This window comes from Myodes glareolus, unplaced genomic scaffold (genome assembly GCF_982192425.1).
Source record: "Myodes glareolus unplaced genomic scaffold, mMyoGla1.1 HAP1_SCAFFOLD_212, whole genome shotgun sequence".
In the NCBI taxonomy this organism is placed as follows: domain Eukaryota; kingdom Metazoa; phylum Chordata; class Mammalia; order Rodentia; family Cricetidae; genus Myodes; species Myodes glareolus.
The window spans coordinates 5,503-18,526 of record NW_028263362.1 but is presented as its reverse complement, the minus strand read 5'-3'; the positions used below and the strand labels follow the sequence as shown (position 1 = coordinate 18,526).

The window sequence follows — 13,024 nt, the reverse complement described above, 5'->3', positions numbered from 1 at the left end:
GTGCCTGGTCCTTACATTGATTAAAAGATGGAACTAGAAACTCTGAACTTAGAATAATGAATAGTTGTGATCCCCCATGTAATTCCTTGAGTCCACCTGTATGTAAGACCAGAAGTACTCTTTACTGTTGAAACATCTTTCCTGCTCAGTGTTGATTATTTGTGATCAACATATATATTTGATGTTTTCATTTGTCCATTTGTAACTTTTTAAACATGCAGTGCCTTTTTAGTAAAATCTTATTTATGTTGCAGTTTAAATTGAGACACTTCAGGTTTCTGGCAGATGAATAAAGAGCTGGAATAAATGGATAACTCTTTGTAGGAACTTCAGCAAAAAACATCTGAGTTCTTTCTATCTTTTATGTTTGTTTGACTGACTTTTCATGGGAAACAGATCCTTAATATATATTTATGGCTGTCCTAGAAGTGATTGCATGGACTAGGCCATTGAACTCAGAGGCAGATAGATATACATGCTTCTGCCTTTTGAGTGCAAGGATTAGAGGCATGATTCAAAACACCCAGCTTGCCTATCTTATTTTCTTTTTTGTAGTTAGGAATTAATCATTCACACAATTTCTCTCATGTGTACTCTGTACTGTTGATGTTTACTTATCTTTTATTGTTTGTTAATAGGCATTTCTTTTGCAAGGTGATATCCCATTCAAAGGGTTCATAAATGACAGGTGAATCTTCCATTCAGTTTGTTTCTAAAGTGACTTGGTAATTGAATTATGTCTATTTCATGGAATAAGTATGGGGAGCACCAAAGTTATATGACTACACTGTCAAACAAGTATACATTTGCAGTGTTGTCAAAATAATGCTTTCTGTTGTACAAATGTATGGAATATTTTAGAATGCAGTGACCTATGATGATGTACATATTGACTTCCCTTGGGAAGAATGGACTTTGCTGGATCCTTCCCAGAGGAGTCTCTACAAAGATGTGATGTTGGAGACCTACAGAAATCTCACTACTATAGGTAAGACTGAATTATATTTCATGTTTTAAAATAAGGGGACAATTGCTCATTGGTAACTGGTGCTATTTTGTAATATGATTGAGAAAGAAGAATGAGATGAATAAATTAGGCATGGTTGTAAGGTTCACTGCAAATGGTAACTATTTTTTTTTACACCTTTCAATATATAACATACATTTTCTGGCACTATATTTTAGGATACAGTTGGGAAGCCCATAATATTGAAGAACATTGTCAAAGTTCTAGAAGACATGAAAGGTAATTTTCATGTGTAAGCTGATAGGATTGTACCTCTGAAGAATTTGTAATGCATCCTGTAAGCTTTAAACAAAAGCAGCAGTGCATTGATGATCTTTAAATTCTCACAAAATCATATACCTTAATTTCAGATAAGTGAACTGCATTTGCAAGCCATTCTTTTAAGAAGATAAGGAAACAATGCCTTAAGTATATTACCATTTGAATCATAGTGAGAGCTATACTGTAGAATTATCAATCCATTTATTTCATACTATTCATATTATAAAATATATACATATATTAAAAAGATGATAAGTATATCTCTAAAACTCTATTTTACGAATAGTCCATAGAAAAGGTAGTTTAACTCATATACTTGTGACTGTGCAAAGTTTAGTGAGGGTGCAGTTAAAGTCAACAGTCAAGGGGCAGATACCACAAGTCTATGAACATAGAAAGTCAAACTGTGTGAATTCAATGTGGAAACCTTATATTTGTTATTTTTCCTTTACTAGGTATATCATATGTTACTCTGGATACAAGCCACATGAGCATAGGGATGTGAAAATATATAACATACCTTTCTGTCATAACAATTAGAAGATATGTAGCAGTCCTCATGTTTAATATACTTGTTGAATTTGATGTACAAGTATACAAGTAATTGGTTTTCTAGCCTCATTGTTAATATATCAACAAGCTCACATTTCAGAAAAGCACCATGAGTACTAGGACTGTGTAAATACTTCTGTCTGTCATAGTTCACTTAGCAAATGTAGTATCACTCATAGTATAGGAAACTTTATGAATGCAACAAGGGTGGTAAAGCTCTGAGTTTTTTTGGTTCTCTTCAAATACATAAAAATTCTCATACAGACAAAAAGATTCTGTAACTGTGAACCATGTAATAAAGGCTGTTATCAGTTATCTTCAAAGATAAAAAGCAAGCCTTAATGAAGGAGAAAAACAAGATTATAAACATGGTGATAAAATCTTAAGATATAATTTCTCTTTAAAATTGGACCAAATTGTAAAATTAATTCATACAGATAAAAACATTCAACAATGAATGTGCTAATGCTTTCACATGTACCACTATTATTGCAGGCATGAAAAAAGTCAAAGTAGAGAGAAAACTTCTGTATATACTCAATGTGTTAAAGCCTTTACATGTGACAGTCATCTACACAGGCTTGAAAGAACACAGACTAGATTGAAACCCTGTAAACAATGAATGTGGTAAAGCCTTTTTACATCAAAGTCATCTGCAAATACATAAAAGAGCACATACTAGAGAGAATGCCTGTGAATGTAATCAGTGTGGTAAAGTCTTTGCATATCCCAGTCAACTTCAATGGCATGAAAGAAGCCATATTGGAGAGAAACCCTATGAATGTAATCAGTGTGATAAAGCCTTTTCACGCCATTGTTATCTACAAGTACATAAAAGAACATATACTGGAGAGAAGCCCTATGAATGTAATCAGTGTGATAAAGCCTTTTCACGCCATAGTCATCTTCAAGTACATAAAAGCACACATACTGGAGAGAAGCCCTATGAATGCAGTCAGTGTGGAAAAGCCTTTGTTTTTCACAATAGTCTCCGAATACATGAAAGAAGCCATACTGGAGAGAAGCCTTATGAATGTAATCAGTGTGGTAAAGCCTTTACACGTCACAGTAATCTCCTAATACATGAAAGAAGCCATACTGGAGAGAAGCCCTATGAATGTAATTGGTGTGGTAAAGCCTTTACATGCCGTTGTCATCTACAAGTACATAAAAGAACACATACTGGAGAAAAATCTTATGAATGTAATTAGTGTGATAAAGCCTTTGCTTATAGCATAGTTATTTTGAAGGTGCCTCACTGCCTGTGTTATAGGAATGAATGCTTATAAGAGAAAAACTTTTATGTGTGAAAAATTGTTTGTTTAAAGAGTTGTTTTAATTGTAATTATGTGATGTCATTGTGTGTTTGTGTGGGTGTGTAAATTTTTCATGTTGTTTTCTGAGAATGTTAAACCCTAGGATCTTCTTGTAACAAGAATTACAGGAAGTTATCAAAAATTAGACCTTGCTCCTAGGAATGAATATTTCTTAACTGCCCAGCCATGTTTCTAGTGCTGTAAATATTTTAAAGCCTATTTGTATCATTTTGACGTCAAGAAATACGGATAAACTCATATGAGAGAAAAACTCTTTTCCTGAAAATGATTTTGTAAAGACATTAGACATCACAGTTGTCTTCAGCTTCAAAAAAAAGTTTCATTTTTTTTGTCATATCCTTGAAGGAAGTAAATTATTTACCATGCTCACTGAAGACTGATGATAGAGATCACTGCATTGTGGTTCCTAATTTGAAAATTTTGAGGTAGATACTAAAGTGTGCATCATGTGTGACAAATTCATTTAGTGAAGTATATTTTGTGGTCCTTACATTTCTTCTGTGGCTTTTGTTTATCTTCTGTTGTGCTCCTATTTATTGATAGATATTTTCTGCTATAATGTGTAGAATGATATCCCAATTATATTATTTATATTATATTATATTATATTATATTATATTATATTATAACAGTAACCCATCTGTAAGGGGCCGCCAGAATGTCGCCATGGCGAAATGGTGCCAGCGGTCTTACAGCTTGGAGGTATACAGATCCTTTGATGCTGCTGCGCCCGGCCAGAGTGCCTGGGGCTTGTATTTTTGCATAACAGAACCTTGGTTCCCTGGCCTATCTCGAAATTCCCGGGCTCCAGCAGAATGGTATCATCCAATCAGCATCCGAGCCTCTCCACCCTAGAAAAGCGGCTGCCTTTGGGTTTTTCGGTCTCTCTCGTCTCTCTCTCTCGTTCCCCATCCCCGTTCAACCAAGTGCTCTAATAAAATTGTGATTTGGGAAGGATTCTCGATTTCGTGGTCGCTTCTGCTTGCTGGACAAGGGGGGCATCTCACAACTGGTGCCGTTGAAACCCTGGACGCCAGATTTGAACAAACAACATCAGCCACCAACGAGGGAGCAGAATTCAGAACCCGACACAAAGAGCAGTGACTGACGTCAGTGAAATCCTCCAGATGTATGCTGATTGCTAAGGCTGGTCCAGAGTGGTAATGTTTGCATTCGTTCTTCTCTGCTGTTTCAGGCTGCGCTGCGATTAACCAGGTTGTGAGTGCCTTTGCTGCTGCGACTTCAGCTCTAGCCAAAAGTGAAACTAAGTCAGCAGTAGATCAAGCGGCATTTTTCTAAAAAGACTTCCTTGTAAGTAAAAAGGAGGTTTTTTCTTTAGCCCAGGGGGTGAGTGCACACCATGGGCAATTCTTATGGAGCCACCTCAAACCCCAGGGAGATTTATCACTCAATCCAGGCGCTTTTGCAGCAGCGTGATTTAAAGATCTCTTACAGCACTGTCGCTAACATCGTGAAAGACATTGTTAATGTCTCACCTTGGTTTGCAGCTTCAGGTGATCTAACTTTGCCATCTTGGAATAGGTTAGGCAGGGATTTGGAACAAGCAGAAGGAAAGATTGGGAGGGGCACACTTCCTTTTTGGAGGATGGTGCGGGACTGCTTGAAGGAAGAACGTAATATAGAGATATTAAAACAGGGTCGCAAGGCATTACAGAATATCAGGACAGCTTTTCAGAATCATATCAGATGGAGGAACAAGAGGATAGGCCTAGAAAGAAAAAGGAAAAATCAAAAGAACAGGATCTGGAAATAGAAAAAAGAGAAAAGGGAAAGAGAAGCCCCATATATTTAGTGGTGAAGGAATTTGTAGATCTAGATTTATCAGAGCAGGAAGAGCAGCTTGAGAAAGCAGCTGCTAAATCTGAGAAAGAGCGAGGTAGCCGGAGGTGGGGTGATGATGATGTATTTACTACGAAGGATGGAAGATACGAGGCACCTGTACCTTCTGCTCCTCCCCCATCTGCCCCTCCACCCATGTATTCGCAGGTAGCTACAGAGGGCCACAGTTTCATAGGAAGGCAAACTTGGTCGTGATTGGCGGCTGCCTTTCCTGTTTTTGAAGAGCCACAGAATCATAATAGGTGGTATGAACCAGTCCCATACAGACAGCTGAAGGACTTGGTTGAAGTCATGAAAAATTATGGAGCAAATGCCAATTATACAATTGCATTATTGAGAAGGATTGCTACAGTAGTGCTGACTCCTACAGACTGGCAGGAGATTGCAAGGGCAGCTCTTCCGGCAGGGCAGTTCCTGGACTTTTAATCTATAGTCCAGGACAAGGCACAAACTCAAGCGCGCATTAACATACAAGGCGGCAACCCAGAGTGGACGGCTGATATGCTTCTTGGACAGGGACCATTTGCTGGAAATCAGAATAATTATCCTTGGGAGTTTTATAGGCAGGTTAGTGAGATTCATTATAGAGCATGGAAATCACTCCCTAATAAAGGTGAAACAGCTGGTAACTTAACCAAGATTATTCAAGGTGCTGCAGAGCCATTCTCTGATTATGTGGCTAGAATGACAGAGGCAGCTGAAAGAATGTTTGGGAATTTAGACACATCCATGCCTTTTGTCCAGCAGATAATTTTCGAACAGAGCACCAAGGAATGTCAAAGAGCAATAGGTCCAGTAAAGGGAAAGGGATTAGAAGCCTGGATCAAAGCCTGCCGTGAAGTTGGGGGGCCTCTAACCAATGCAGGGTTGGCAGCTGCTGTGCTTGCTGCTGCCAGAGGTGCTAGAGGAGATAAGGGAAAGGCATTCTTTAAATGCGGACAGTTGGGACATCTCATGTAACAATGTCCTAATAGTAATAATGCCTCAGATTCTTCAGGGCCCTCAGCTGTAACATCACAGAGGCAGCCAGGCACTTGTCCCAGGTGCAAGAAAGGAAAACATTGGGCTAATGAGTGCAGATCAGTTAGGGATATAAATGGACAACTTATTCCTCAGGCTGTTCAGTCATTGTCAAAAAACGGATTAAGGGGCCCATGCAACCAGGGCCCAAAAATATTTGGGGCAATTCAGAGCTCGATGGCAGTCCCCGATATGACTCCATTGTCCCAACAAGAAGGGCAGCCAAGGGCTCCGGAGGGTTGGACCTCTGTGCCACCTCCAAACTGCTATTAACTCAGGATATGGGAGTTCAGGTCATAGAAACAAACGTGTCTGGACCATTAGAACAAGATACTGTTGGCATAGTCTTGGGACATTCATCCTCAATTATGAAAGGCCTGATAGTCCATCCTGGAGTCATAGACCCTGCTTATGAAGGCTGCATTAAGATTCTTTGCCATTCTCTGTACGGGGTAGTTTCCATCGCCCTGGGAGACAGAGTAGCTCAGCTCTTGGTTCTGCCTTCAGGGTGCAATAAGCTTCCAGTGGAAGGACTTGTTCTGGAGGACAAAGGCCTTGCTCCCATGGGAGTAGATTTGGCTTGTTTATCCTTGGAGCTTGATCAGCGGCCAATTTTAAATTTGGAAATAGAAGGAAAGGTTTTTTCAGGCCTGGTGGATACTGGGGCAGATAAAAGTATCATCAGATCCCAAGCATGGCCAAAACGCTGGCCCTTACAGCAGGCCTCCCAGTCCCTTCAAGGGCTGCGGTATGCACAAACGCCACATATAAGTGCTAAGGAGTTAGTCTGGAGAACAGAAGATCAGAAAGGGACTTTTCAGCCTTTTGTGGTTGATTTGCCCATCAACCTGTGGGGCCGAGATGTGCAGTCTCAAATGAGATTGAGACTTACAAATGATTACTCTGACACCAGTAAACAAATGATGGCACGTCAGGGCTATGTTCCCAATAAGGGACTTGGTAAATGTCTCCAAGGTAGATAGAATCCTGTTGAGACTGTCTCCAAATTAGATAGGAAAGGCTTGGGTTTTTCATAGGGGTCACTGAAGCTGTAGCTTCCAGACAAAAGACAATGCCCATCCCTTGGCTAGTAGATAAGCCAGTATGGGTCCCTCAGTGGCCCCTTTCCTTGGAAAAGCTGGAAGCTGCAAAACAATTAGTACAAGAACAGTTAGAACTAGGACACTTAGAACATTCTGTGTCGCGTTGGAATACGCCTATTTTTGTGATCAAAAAGGCTTCTGGAGGTTAGAGATTACTGCATGACCTTAGGGCAATCGATGCTCAGATGCAAATCATGGGCCCATCCCAGCAGGGCCTCCCATTGCTTTCAGCAATACCAAAGAATTGGCGGGTAATTTCCTTGGACATCAAGGACTGTTTCTTTTCAATTCCCGTGTGCCCTCAGGACTGGGAGAGGTTTGCATTTACTCTTCCATCTGTTAACAATGAACAACCCAATGCTCAGTTTCAATGGAAAACTTTGCCCCAGGGGATGGCCAATAGTGCGTTAATGTGTCAGTTATATGTAGATGCAGCATTGAGTCCTGTTAGGAGACAATTTCCTACCGTAAAAATTGTCCACTACATGGATGATTTATTGTTATCTACCCCCATCAGGAAACCCTGAAGGAAGTTTTCCAAAAGGTTACGTCCCTTTTGAAGGAGCAAGGACTCCACATAGCCTCAAATAAAGTACAAGCATCTTCCATGGTGAAATTTTTGGGAACTATAATCACTCCTGAAAGCATCAGGCCTCGGAAAGTGCTTATTCTCACCCATCACCTTAAAACTCTTAATGATTTCCAGCAGTTGCTCGGAGATATAAATTGGATTAGAGGATATTTAAATATACCTCGATCTGAGCTCTTGCCTTTGTTTTCCATCTTAGAGGGCAATCCTGATATCTGTTCACCTAGAGCCATGACCCCGGCTTCAATGCAGGCCCTTAAGAGGGTAGAATCTGCTATTACTACAGCTCAATTACAGCGGGTGAATCCATCCTTACCAATCTTGCTATGCATTCTCAAAACAAAGAATTATCCCACTGGAGTGTTATGGCAAGATGGGTCCCACTGGTGGATGCATGGAAATTCCATAGGAGCAAGATCTGTCCAATATTATCCAGAATTGATGGCTGGCCAAGCATTAATGGGAATAAAGCTTTGCTTAGCACACTTTGCAAGAATGCCTGACAAGTTGATAATTCCCTATATGAGGGAACAGGTAGAGGTTTTGACAGCCACGGTAGATGGCTGGGCTATCCTGCTTTGTGCATTCCCAAATGTTATTGACAATCATGTGCCAAGGCACCCCTTGATAAATTTTGTGGAGAAAAATTTGGTGTATTTTCTCAGGATTACCTCACCCCACCCATTAGAAGGAGCCTTAACTATCTATACAGATGGCTCAAAGACTGGAAAAGGGGCTTTGGTGGTAGGAAATGCTAAACCTGTGATCTTTCAATTTCGGCGTGATTCCCCCTAAGTCACTGAGTGCTTGGTGGTTTTGGAGGTGTTTCAGAGATTTCTTGAGCCATTTAATTTAATTTCAGATTCACAATATGTGGTCAATGCTGTGGCCTCTCTTGAGGTTGCAGCCTCAATTCGCAGCTCAAGTACAGTGTCCAATATTCTTTTACAAATACAAAAACATATTTTAAAAAGAGAAAATCCCTTTTATGTTGCTCATATTCGAGCCCATTCTCTTTTGCCAGGACCTATGGCAGAGGCCAATGCTCAAGCTGACGGTGCTACTCAAGCACTCGCCCTTGTGGCTACATATTCACTCCAGCTAGCTAGAGATTTCCATCAGCTCTATCATGTTCCAGCGAATACACTTCGCTTAAAGTTTAAGATCTCTAGGGAGAATGCCAGGAGAATAGTAAAAGCCTGTCCCTCCTGCATGACCATGTTACATCCCCCACATATTGGGGTAAATCCCAGGGGGGTAAAGCCAAACTCACTCTGGCAAATGGATGTGACTCACATCTCAGAATTTGGCAGACAAAAGTATGTTCGTGTGTCGGTGGACACATGCTCTGGGATAATTCATGCCACCCCACTTGTGGGGGAAAAGGTAACTCATGTAAAAATACATTGCTTAGAGGCCTGGGCAGCTTGGGGAAAGCCAAGTCGTCTAAAAACTGACAATGGCCCGGCATATGCCTCACAGGGCTTTAAAGCCTTTTGCAAGCAATTACAAGTTGAACATACCACTGGCCTACAATACAACCCACAAAGCCAGGGTATTGTAGAAAGGGCAAATAGAAATTTAAAGGAAATTTTGCAAAAGCAAAAAGGGGGAATAGCTGTAGCAGCTTCCCCCAGAAAAAGGATTTCTCTTGCACTCTTTACACTTAATTTTTTAATTCAAAATATTGCTGGAAAAACAGCAGCAGACAGGCATGCCCTGTTTGAAAGTTCTACGGAGCGAGATTTGGTCATGTGGAAAGATGTATTGATTAATAAATGGTGTGGACCGGATCTGATAATTACCATATCCAGGGGAGTGATTTGTGTTTTCCCACAGAATCGTGAGGATCCAATCTGGGTGCCAGCGAGACTGACAAGAGAAGTGAAAGATGCTGCTAAGGATGAAGATTCGTGCGGAGGCAACAGAGATGACCCCCTGGGTGGTATCAAGAGCAGCTGTTTCACATTATCACCTTGAGCAGCACCCTGTGCAGCCTCTTACCTTTAAACAATCTTCTGACTGACTCTATTCTGCCTTTCTCCCTCCTTGGGAATGGGTGGGAGCAGAGATGGATGTGTGGTATGTCTTTGGTTGGTGTACCATCTGCTAGCCCAAATGAGGAGGGGCAAGGTCTTTGTGGCACAGGCCTTGACAGCCTTGGAATGTGGATCCTCACCCCAAGTTTGGCTTTCAGCCTTAAAAGAGCTCATAGGCAATGTGCCATGCATAGCCTTTGCACCCTCAAGGGACCAGATAGTCCCATTGCACAGAGGAAGGTATGCGTAGGCGGAGGGTGTGCAGACACAGCCCTTGTACTCCCAGGGAAGTAGTTGTCCCATTGCACGGGAAGGGTGTGTCTTGCTTTTCTTTCCTTTAATCGGTCCACACATCATGAGGTGGGGACCTGATTGGGAAATAGATTTTGCCTTTATTGCTCTTTAAAACAAATTAGAGGGAGCTGTAAGGGGCCGCCAGAATGACGCCATGGCGAAATGGTGCCAGCGGTCTTACAGCTTGGAGGTATACAAATTCTTTGATGCTGCTGCGCCCGGCCAGAGTGCCTGGGGCTTGTATTTTTGCATAACAGAGCCTTGGTTCCCTGGCCTATCTCGAAATTCCCGGGCTCCAGCAGAATGGTATCATCCAATCAGCATCCGAGCCTCTCCACCCTAGAAAAGCGGCTGCCTTTGGGTTTTTCGGTCTCTCTCATCTCTCTCTTGTTCCCCATCCCCGTTCAACCAAGTGCTCTAATAAAATTGCGATTTGGGAAGGATTCTCGATTTCGTGGTCGCTTCTGCTTGCTGGACAAGGGGGGGTGTCTCACACCCATCGTCTTCTTTTCAGATTGTAAACTTAAATTTATACAGGGATAGAGGAACACAGGAAATTTGAATAATGAATACTCTTTGCATAGTAAAATATTTATAAGACCATACATTTTTTAAACTTTATTTATTCTGGAGATTAAACATTTGTTTATAATACTTTCTCAGAACCACAATTGAATTCTAGAGAATTGCCTCATTTATTAAAAGTGGTTGCTGCTAAGCCTGATGGCCTGAGTTCTATCTCTGGGTGACCTGTATTATTTCCCCAAATTTTCCTCTTATTTCGAAACTTGGGCAGTGGCATATGCATACTCCTATATGAGTATGCATATATATACATATAATTTTTAAACCTGTATAAATGCAGTTGAGGTCAATTGCAGTCAAATGAATCCCTAGGTTTCATCACTACAACTCACATAGAAGAAGTAGATAAACACCTGTACATTGTCCTCTCAGTGTTACATACACATTAGAGATTCATGGCTGTAATCCAAGAACTTGGGAGACTGTGTTGGGTCAATCTTTGTGCGTTTGAGGCCAGATTGTTCTCCATAGTAAATTCCACAGCAGCCATGGCCATGTGGATATCCTGTCTCAAAAGAATTCCAAAAAGAAAAAAATCATATCTCATTATGGAAATTGTCTTAATATAATGTGAATGGACTGTCATGGGTTCCAACAAAAGCTTTTGTTATTTTTACTCACATTAACAGAACTGTGTTAACAATGAAAATAAGAAGTAATATAGAGAGTCCATTCACAGAGGTATAGAAATCCATCGAATCCTTTGACAACCATCTAGAGGAACTTTCCTCACCTTCAAGTGATAGGAAACAGAAGGAACACTGCAACTTCTTCATCTTCAGTATTATAATAACATATTTGGGACATGGATTATTGGTTCTGTAGTACTGCTTCTCTTGGGTATCCAAGTTTGATTCCTAGCTTTATGTCAGATTATATCAGAGCTTCTTATATTTTCAGATCCTGGAGATCTGGTGCATTCTTCTGGCCTCTTAGGGCACCAGATATGCTAATGGTAAAAAGAAAGATATGTTTGTGATTCCATATTGTAAAAAGGTTTTCTTCATGCATCTTAAAAACGAATGAAATTTAACATAGGTGTATAAGTTTTGCCGTTGAGCATACCAAGTGCATGCCAAGTACCAGTGGTAATCAAAAGATGGTGTCTGATCCCCTGTAACTGGAGGTACAGACAGTTATGAACTATCTTGTAGGCACTTGGAATCAAAGTCAGGTCCTGATATTGAGCAGCCATTGTTCTAAGTGCTGAGCCTTCTACTCAGCCCCCATGAACATGTCATTAGTAGCAGTAAGATGTGAGTGGCTGATCTAAGAAGAAATCTAAGAAGGAAGTGACTGATGATCCAGAAGAAATAAAAGATTGATTACATCAGAAACTTAGACTTGGTGCTTAATGAATTTTCTGAGTACAAAAGTCCATAAAATGAGGGTAAGGTACAAAAATGGTCAGGAATGAGACAGACAATAAAAGTCTTTAAAAGATGGTTGACCATTTAACCAAAGCCAAAATAATGAGTTTGTCTCCAATGTGGTAAATAGGCATCTATTGGAACCCATAAGCTCACATGTCAGATGGACCCCAGGTTTTTACCACCTGTGAAGGAGAGAAAAGGAACTTGCAGACATAAAGTCTGACTTATCTAAATGGAATCATATTGTGCTTCCCTGATGCCTACAAAATCTCTAGTTAGGAGTTTTGAATGGTGGTGACCAGATGACATTCAGGTTGTAGGGAAATCCTGAGAGTTGAACTGAAGTCACTGTAAGGCTAAGTTAATCAGATTCTTATATGGAGCTGTGGTTGAAAGAAATGTTAGGGAGGAAGCTTTGCAAAAGCCCAAGGATCAAATGCCAAAGAGCAGTACATAGCGTGCACTTAAGTAAGTTGGCACCATCTGTACTCTATATCTATTCTACTATGGTGGTTCAGCCTCCTTCAGGTCTTCCACTATTTACTTTTTTGGCAACTCATGTAACTGTCAGTGACAGTATCCTACAGCCCCCATCTTTCAGCCTCCATGGGAATGTAAAGCTCTTTAGTCTCCGCCTCATCAATCCCCAATACTTGTCTGCCTGGCAGGAATAAGGATATTCTAGATACATTTAAATTTCTCCCTTTGGCTAACAACTGGTGAAATAATAGACACTATGACATTTGAGTTTCCCTGGGGAATTTCACTGTGGAAAATGACTGACTCCTCTAGATGAGAGTGTGTCTGCTGAAGACACATTCACTCCTTATCTGACCCCTTACAGGAGAGAGAGGACCTGAGGTTTGGCCATAGCACACATAAGAAATAGGTAGTGAGTCAATTTTAGATGATTGCTGAATTCTGACTGGCCATTTCTTGGATCCACAGAGTAAGGAATCAAGAATCATGATAAAGAACCAAACT

The 13,024-nt window shown here is 40.7% G+C and overlaps 1 long non-coding RNA gene across 2 annotated transcripts; it reads left to right on the top strand.

Annotated features, from left to right (window-relative positions):
* The first annotated feature begins 859 nt into the window (after positions 1–859).
* On the top strand, positions 860–10,525 carry LOC148117014 (uncharacterized). Of its 2 annotated transcripts, XR_015737240.1 has the most exons (4): positions 860–988; positions 1,186–1,246; positions 4,373–4,488; positions 9,589–10,525. It is a non-coding gene; the product is annotated as an uncharacterized LOC148117014 (long non-coding RNA). The 2 variants fall into 2 exon arrangements; XR_015737241.1 differs by lacking the exons at positions 4,373–4,488; positions 9,589–10,525 and adding an exon at positions 1,744–4,134.
* Positions 10,526–13,024: the final 2,499 nt, after the last annotated feature.